The sequence below is a fragment of the Simochromis diagramma genome, unplaced genomic scaffold (genome assembly GCF_900408965.1).
Source record: "Simochromis diagramma unplaced genomic scaffold, fSimDia1.1 OVJJ01000603.1, whole genome shotgun sequence".
Taxonomy (NCBI): Eukaryota; Metazoa; Chordata; class Actinopteri; order Cichliformes; family Cichlidae; genus Simochromis; species Simochromis diagramma.
Window position 1 is genome coordinate 12,257,568 of NW_024387414.1, and position 9,681 is coordinate 12,267,248.

Consider the following 9,681-nt stretch of genomic DNA (forward strand, 5'->3'; position numbering starts at 1 on the left):
TTGTGTGATCCTTTCAATTTGGCAATTTAGTAGAGTTAAATTGCCTTTTGATGATCAGTATAAGTCTCAATGGTTTTGTGAATGCACCTAATGAGAGGATGCCTGAGACAGTTTATGCTTGTTCTCCACATGTAGTTACCTGGCGTTCAAATAAGAGTGTGGTACTGTATGTCTGAGTATATGTTTGTTGTCTAACAGCGACTGAAATCATTATATTGGCTTGGGAGATAAGTGGGTTATCTGGCATGTGCAATTGGTAGTAAGTATGTACAGAACACAGGGAACAAGTGGTTATGTTCGAGAATGAGTGAGATAGTAAAGTCATTCCATTTGCACAATAATGAAGTGGGGTCAGAAGCCATCGGCAGTGTTTGCCTCCCACCTAATTGTGTTCATGTTTTAAATGGACTCTGTGCTCCATTATTTTGCTGACCCAGGCTTATCACAGAGACCTCAATTACAAAGAAACAGAGCCAGGAGAATGAGAGCATATGTGTGTGTCTGTCCATATTTGTCAAATAGCACTGTAAGACAGTAATAGAATTTATTTAAAAGTCTCTGGATCAATGGATCGGTGGGTTTTCCTATAATTTGTGCAGAATGTCATTCTGCATTCTACCACGGCCATTTTTCTCATACTATAGTTTTGGGGCTGAGATTTTTACACTTAGCCAGCTTCATGGCCAAACCACTGTCACAGATAAGTGTGTAAAGTTACACTGACAGCAAAAATTATTAGTTTCATAAGGCGTTAAAAGTGCAAAACCAAAGAAAAAAAACACCTACATTTTTTCCTTTTGGAAAACCTGTATAGGTATCATGTATTGGCACCAGATAAACAAAAGGTTTTTCCTTTGATTTATTGATATGATTTCTAAATACTGTATAATGAGATATACTGATTGAAAACAATCAAAAATAAGACGATTTTTAAATATCATCTTGTGTATAAAATAAACTTTATCATATGCTAATTACCACTTCTATCTTTCTAAAACTTACATTTAATTTTTAAGGTGTTAATCACTGATTTAAAAACACAAAACAAAACCTGACATACATTATTCTATTATCAGCAGATTACGGTCTTAAAAGTTTGGCTGTATTACCATTTTAATCTAACAATTTAAATTAAATTTCTTTGTTCCTTACTATCTTGGTTCCACTTGGGCCTTTTAATTGTGGTTTTGGCCCCTTGCTGTAACTACTGTCTTTTAAATACCAATATGTTCCTAAATTATTACCTTGGTAATTGCTAATATCTAAGATAAGATTTGTTTCATGTTCCTCCAGACTTCTCTGACGTTTTTCTGTTGGAGTTGGTTTTCCATCTTCCTCCTGAAGCACTCCTTGCCTTCTCGGATCTTGTATTTAAGATCCTTTTGGACTTTCTTAAGTTCCTCCTTGTCTCCCGACCAGAAAGCACTCTTCTTCTTGTTCAGCAGGTCCTTCAGTTCTGGGGTGACCCACGGTTTATTGTTTGAGAAACACTGTATCTTCTTGGTAGGCACAGTGTTCTCAACACAGAAATTAATGTAGTCCGTGATGCAGTGAGTGAGGGCGTCGATGTCCTCACCGTGAGGCTTGCAGAGTTCCTGCCAGTCTGTGCATTCAAAACAGTCTCTTAAGGCCTCAGTGCATTTCTCAGACCACACCCTTATCACCTTCTTCGTGGGGGGGTTCCTCTTCACCATAGGAGTGTAGGTGGGGTGGAGAAGGACCAGGTTGTGGTCTGAGTGGCCAAGCGGGGGGAGGGGTGATACACTGTAAGCCTGCTTTGTGTTGGCAAACAATAGATCCAGGGTTTTGCTGCCCCTTGTATGGCAGTCAACGTACTGGGAGAAGTTTGGGAGAGTGACAGATAGATTGCTAATATTCAGTCATAAACTATCAATAATTTGAAACGTAGAAGGCAAACTGTCTTATGCCTTATGGCTATTTAATGGCAATAATGCAACACTAAAACCACTAAAACATAAATACATACAGGACAATCTATTGCTCACTTTGCAGTGAACCTTGCAGTAAATGCAGAATAGAAAAACTGAGTTTTTACATACTATGCTACACAAGATCAGTCATTCCTAAGAAAGCGCTAAAATCCATTTCAAATAATATTTCAGACTCAGGTTAGCTTTGGGCAGCCTGGCTTTACAAGCTGAAGGAAACTAACACTTTCTTTGTGCTTATTGCTATTCGTGCTTTCTGCTGCCGACTGGCCCTTAATTATTCAGCTGAATAAATTACCCATAAAGCAGAAAGTGGAGTCATGGCGTGCCAGGAGGGAGCAGGCCTGTCAGCTTCAAAGGGCCAAAACCTGCCGAGCTCCTTTGGGCTTCATTCCACTTAACACCAGTCACTAGGTATATATGTCTAGGTTTTCATAAGTCTGGCTTAAATGTCGAGGGAAGGTTGCTCCCTAGTGTGGGGCTCAATATTGGATGGAACTCATATTTAAATCAGCTTGCGTGGCTTTAGTGACCTTCATTGGAATTAAGTGAATAGAGGTTAACGTAGGTCAACATGATGGCCAAACTAAAATAATTCTGAATTTCCCTCATTTAAATATTGTACTGATGAGCAATATTCTTGACATCCTTTGAATTTGAAGAGTTTTAAACGTCTTCATTTTCCCAGTATAAAGATTCATAACATAAATTTACCGGTCCCTTAATTAAAGCTTGTTTAAAAAATAAAGATTTTTTTTTACAACATGTGTCCAATTTATAATTGTAGAAATACTTAGAAAAGTTTGTTCATTCTTCATATTATGTGTGATATATTATGTACGCACTGCGGTGCTTTATGTTTAATAGACATAACCGGAAACTCCACAGGGGCCCAGAAAGTCTGGGTGCGTAAACTAAATGACCCCAGATCCTCCCATAGTGATTTCTGTCAAGGTTCTGTTGAACAGTGTGTTTAACCTCAGCTGCTTCAACGGACCTGTCAAGTACAAGAGAAACAGCAAGATATTATGTGGTTTCAGTGGTTATATCCCAGGTGTGAATGTGTGTAACTGAGCCAATGAATTTGAAGCAGTTTGTTGCTGCAAAAGGGCAGGGGTGGTCAGCAAACTATCCCTGGACGGATAAACTGATGAATGATATTGCAGTGCTGGATCTCAAATGGTATGCCTAAAAGGATCCTTTTTTGTTAGCACTTTAGAAAAACCTGCCTCACTCTATCTGTAAGTCTGCTTATTGCTCCTGTGGTTGAATAATTTTGATGTTTTTATTAAAATAATGTATGAGGAAAATGTAATATACCTTGACAATCAGTCTAATAGCACTGCGGACAGTGAATTTCCATGTCTCTTTCTGAATTATGAATTTTTAGCCCTGGTGGCAGAGTGTCTCTCTCTGGCCAGAGTATCTACAGTTTGCTAAATGTGCCTCACTTATGTCATATGATGCCACTCTAGACTCCTGCTAAAGCAGTAATTGCCACTCTGACTGGCTCTGCACCATGTCAGACAGCACTGATGAGCTAATTAAATAATAATAAAAATGTTAAAATGAAGCTCAGCACTGTTCATCTTGGGTGTTTCAGCAGTGTTTACATTAATAGCAAGTTTAAGAGGGTGAAAATAAAAATACAGCATGATATTATAATATTAAGATTATATATAATAATATTAAAAGTCATAAATAACTACAATTTTATTTATATAGCACCTTTCTAGACAGAATGACAAATTGCTGCACATAAGATAACAAATAATAAAAGGGTAAAACAGACAATATAAAACATGCAGAAATTTAACCAAAAACAGTTTTAAAAAGGTGAGTTTTGAGTTGTTTTTTAAAAACAACTACCGAGTCCACAGTTCTTAATGTATGAGGGAGAGAGTTCCAGTCCATAGTTCCATATTAAGATTCTAGTAAATACAGCCATGTGAAAATGAAGTACACCCCATGATTCAGTTGCTTGTAGAACCACTTTCTTTTCTGTATGACTTTTTCAGCTTCTGACATTGTTGTGTAGGAATTTTAACCCACTAGTCTTTACAACGTTGCGTCAGTTCCTTTAGCTTTGTTGGTATTTATTTGTACAGGTCTCTTAAGCATTTCTGGTCTGGACTGGACCTGGGCCACTGCAAAACTTTATTTCTTAATTTTTCAGCCGTCTTTTTGTCTATTTGCTGGAATGGTTGAGATGATTGTCCTGTTTCATGACCCAATGTCAGCCAAGCTTTGAATCCAGAGTACTTTGGTATACACAGGAGTATGTGGCTGACTCAATGACTGCAAGATGCCAAGATCCCATGGCTGTAAAACAAGTCTAAATCATCATCATTGCCACTGGGCTTGACAGCTGATATGAGGTGTTTGTGCCGATATGTTGTTTGGTTCTCTTAATATGGATTACTTAAAAAAGTATTTTTCCTGTAAGTCAATAGGCTATAACCATGATGTGGGAGTTTTAATAATAAGCAATGGAAATATTGCTGAAAATGTGGAAATTTAACCAAAAACAATACGTCACCCAGAGCAGCAACATAAAATACACCTATTTTCCTTAAGTTCCAAGCACCTAAGAAGACAGACTGCTTGACTGATGTGGTTATTTACAGCATAGTAAAAATGATAGAGCTGGAAATACCTTTCCTAGGTCAACACAACAAACACGCCAAATCTAAGTGAGCAGGCAACAAATAAACCTAACAAAAGCTAACTAAAAGAAATTACAACATAACTTTCTTGAATGAAATAAGCAGGAGAAAAACAGGATTAACAAAACTGGCAGCCCACCACTAGTGCATCTTGCAAATCACAGCTGAGATAAGAGTGTGGCTGGTTGGAAAGGGAGGTGAGCTTTACCCCATGCAGGTATAAAATCACCTTGGCTCTTGATGCAGTGTGCTGTCAACAGTAAAAAGCCAGTTGGCTGCAAATACTGGCAGTTAGTTTGGTCACCTAATGATGCACCCACACCTGTTGCGTGTCACGCATCCTCATTCACTCATTGTAAATAAGAGTGATTCATCAGTATTCCCCAGAAGTCTTCAGTAGGTGATTTTATCTTCTTGCACCTTAATTTTGATTCTTCTATATTTGGTTTAATTTACTACTTAAGTAATTCAGCATTGTGGACCAGATTACAAAGTTTATTACCCATCACCCTTACACAAAACAGTGAACTTAGAGAAAGCAGTAGAGGCGATGGTGACAGCCCATGCAGGTTAATCTGCCAGCCATGTGAGCCTTCGGGGCAGGGTTTGGTAATGTGATTTAGATGAGTTTCCCACGCTGGCGTGTCGCTGCCGTCTCCCCTCAGTGCTCCAGCGACAGTCCCTCATTACACACCGTGCCAACGTCAGCGGTCTTGCCAACGAGCGTGACAGTTTTTGACAACCGGTTTTCTCTTAGGCGAAAATGGTGAGAAATGAGAAGTGATATGGAGAAGACTTTACAGAATTAGAAATGTTACAATTTGAATTTCTTTTCTGTTAATGCTTGAAATTACATGTAACTTACATGTGCTCTCATCAGTATTTAACCTGTCAGTGGATCACAACTCTTGAAATTATGTAATTTTTTTTCCCCACAAAGCCTGATAATGCAGCTGTACAGTGAGGGAGCTCTGAATCACCCAGTGAAACATTAACACTGGGATAATGGTGGTGCTCGGTTGGCACAATTAAAAGACTAATTTTTGTATGATTCTGTGGAGGCTAGCAACATCTTTGTTAAATATGGGTGGACAGACGATAACAAACTGCTAAATGTATTTCTGCCTAACTCTGTCTGTGTGTTTGTATTCAAAGACAAAGGAGAAGGCTGGGTGTATGAATAGAGTTTGCATATGGTAGATGTACTGTATGTCAACAGTATGCTTATGCATGTGCATATTTGTTTTAAGTGTTGATAAATAAGTGGCTGCGGTTCAGTGAAGCTTTGGCTGTTTGCCGAATGCAAAACTGGATATTTCTCGTCTTTTGCCTCCATCTCCACATCCTCTTTCTGTTGTGAAGCTGACTGAACAACACCATGCTCATCTCTTATGAAACAGGCTAAGGATGAAGCATGACTGACAGGCAGCTCAACCTGTTGTGAATGTGTGTGTGGGTGCCAAAACGTTTGTGTGTCAGGGTTTATGAGTAAGCTCCCTGTAGATGCTGAGAACAAAGCACTAGTGACTTTCAGTCAGTCTTCATTAACCCCCTCGGTTTTTTAAATATGCGTGTGTATCCCTTTCATGTAAATCAAACAAAATCAACCAGCTAAGACTGCTGGAAATTGCAGTTTTTCCATTTCTCTCCAGACTACAGAAATCATCCATTTGACTTGGAACAAATAAGGACTTTGAGAAGTTAGGACAAGGGCAAATTTCTAAATTCCTTGCCTCTGTGATGCTCTATTACTCTAGTCTCAATCACATAGCCTAGTTATCACCACCAACCAATTATTTGATTAGAGGAAAGAGAGGTCTAAATCATTTAGGCCACTTCATAATAAGGAGGGGCTCTACAGAATCCCATGGATCTGACAAATACAAGGCTAAGCTCCAGAATGAAGGGATATAATCTACAGAGCTGCCAGATAATTCTAAATTTGCAGCAGCATATAAAAGCACACACATACACTCACACACACGCACACATACACAGATGCTGCATGTCCATGTTCACATTTGTGATGCATTACTCACCGTGCCTGACATTATGTGTACAGATTCCACAGTGCTCTCTCTAAAACTGTTTAAAAAATGACAAAAAAGGTAAAAAAGAAGCAAGATTATTAAACTAATAGAAAGTTTTAGATGAAAGGTTTTCCTGTCAAAATCAGCTCCTCAAATCACATAAATTTGAAGTATGCAGAGCTGAAAAATAATGTTATTGTTGAAATGAATTTTACTTTTAGTTTGGCTTGTTTTTAAAAAAAAAAAACCTAATAGCTTACAGTATTATCATTAGTAGAGATGGACTGATCCGATATTACGTATCGGTATCGCCCGATACTGATGTAAATTACTGGATCGGATATCGGAGAGAAATTAAAAATGTAATCCGATCCATTAAATATCAAAAAAGCACCTCATAAAACTTGCGACATGGCGTAACTCGGCTCATAACCGTAGCAGTAGGAGCAGTGTGCTCACGTGATAGAGCTGCTGTGTGTATTTGTAGCCTCGCTACCAAACCAGCATTTCATCTCCGAGGAAGTTATCCCAGAGAGAAGTAAAGCAAGTGTGTAAGTTCATCTCTGAATGTTTGTAAAGCATTCCCACGTTAAGCTTAACAACCGATATATGGAGCAAGTGCCTCTTCTTGCTGCTACTTCAATCGTGAAACTGATTAATGATCAGCTGATCGGCTTTTCTGTCGTGAGTCCGTCTCTCTTGTTTGTTTTTGGCCCACTTTGCACCAGAAAGAGGAAACCAGCGGCTGAACAACAGCAGCATGTTTAAGCTTGATAAGCTGTTGTTAGAATTTATTTAATATTACTTTGTACACCAGGATCCTTTTCTACGTAGCTGACGGCTGGTAACTGTGCAGGGGCGGATCTAGCAAAGTTTAGCCAGGGGGGCCGATAGGGCATTAACAGGGAAAAGGGGGACAAAGACATACTTTTCTTCCTTATTCTCATTTAAAATGTGTAGCTTTTAATAAATAATTATCTGAATCTTACACCCAAAGTTTTAATCTGATGTAAAATATATAGAAGTCCATTACTGTATATAGTAACTATTAAGTCTAATATACCCTAGTAAGCTATAGTACTTTTTCCTTTGGGAAGATACCATCTGTGCAGTCTGCAATTCTGTTGAAGAAAGATGTTGAATCTATTTAATTATTCTTGAAAAATAATTTATTTCTGTGCATTTTTTTTTCCACACTGCATCAAATTAAAGTTGATTACGCCGATTAAGCACCATGAGCTGGGGGTAGTTCCCTATTTTTTTTTTGCTGGGAGTTTGCAACCCTATTAGTTAGGTTGCTTAATATTTCTGCTAAGTACTCTTTAAAATACCAGAATAGGGAGGATTGAGTAGGTTTAAGTTTATTAGATTGATCAGTATTGCTGAACTATGAATTATTTTGGGTGCAGTGTATTTTTTACATACAGGGATAACAGAATAGCTTTAGTGTTGTTGTTTATTTAAACTTGAGTATGAACTTATACAAAATGCAGCAATATATTAAAAAACAGTTTTATTGATTAAAAAACACACTATATCGGATTCATATCGGTATCGGCAGATATCCAAATTTATGATATCGGTATCGGACATAAAAAAGTGGTATCGTGCCATCTCTAATCATTAGTGGACTTTTAATGGCCGATTATTAAAAACAACATTCTGACAGTTTTTACAGTAAAGCTATAATGTAAGAATAGTAGTAGTTATGTGAATTTAGCATGACATATGCTGATGATAATGAAGTTGTGTTTTACATGCAGAGCGGGACAAGCATGTTGTAGAAACATCCAACATTTTCACACACCTCTCATAACTTGCTTTCATAGCACAGGATGTGATGCAAGAGGAAAGCAATGGATTCACACAGGCTATTGATTTCCAACTGAAACAGGTTAGGTTCTCACAGCTGGATACAGGGATTAATATTGAAAGGAGGCTGTGGGAGCTCGATGTTCAAAGGAATCCATGAAAGGCAGACCCTATGGTAAGTTTACCATGTTATTTATATTTAATATGGTTATACCTGTACAGACATCATATATATATAGTTCATATGTTGTTGATGCTTATGTGGATTTCTTTATGAAAACTGAATTTAATGGAGTAGTCATTTCACATACAGCAGCATGATTCAGTGAAGTGTTTGCAGTAAACATAAGAAAAACTCACTCTCAAATTTCACACGAGAGGATGCTGTAACATGGGTTGTTTTTTACACAACTACATGTTGTGTCATCAGCCTCAAAGATAAATAAAAGATTCATTTACATTAATTGGTTAATTTATATTTCATGCTGAAAAGAAACAGACTACAAAAGCTATTGTTGTGACTGTTATGTATGCATACAGAAGAAATAATTTTGAAATGGATTTTTCTGTACAGACAAAGGATTTGACCTCTCTGATGTAGTGTCATTTCCTATTGATCAGCTGGAAAGATGCAGAGGCTTGCATGAATACAAGTCCTGTTATTGGATTAAGGTTCTGTCAGGCTTCTGCAGCCTTGTATTACTAATGTATAAAATATCAATAGTAATGCAACAAATGCTGATTAGTGAGCACCTCCAAAACCACACGCGCACACACACACACAAACACACACACACACACACACACACACACACACACACACACACACACACAAAGAATGTCAGATTTCAGATTGTCTCCTGTATATTCTGCCTTAATCTTTTTTAATTCTTTCTAGACAGTTTTCACATTAAACTGTTTTTCTTTTTTACTTTAAGGTGACGTTTATTCATTTAAAACTAATCTTGTCATGTCCTAGGGGCTTTTATTTTGACAATCTCACTGCAACTTTTGACTAAACTAGCTCATTCTCAGCGTTTGCCGGAGCTTTTATTTTGGCATTTCAGGTTTCTCAAGATGAACTCAGAACTTAATTTCTGAAGTTTCACTCAGGAAAAATGGAGCTCCTTATCTATCTATCTATCTATCTATCTATCTATCTATCTATCTATCTATCTATCTATCTATCTATCTATCTATCTATCTATCTATCTATCTAAATCT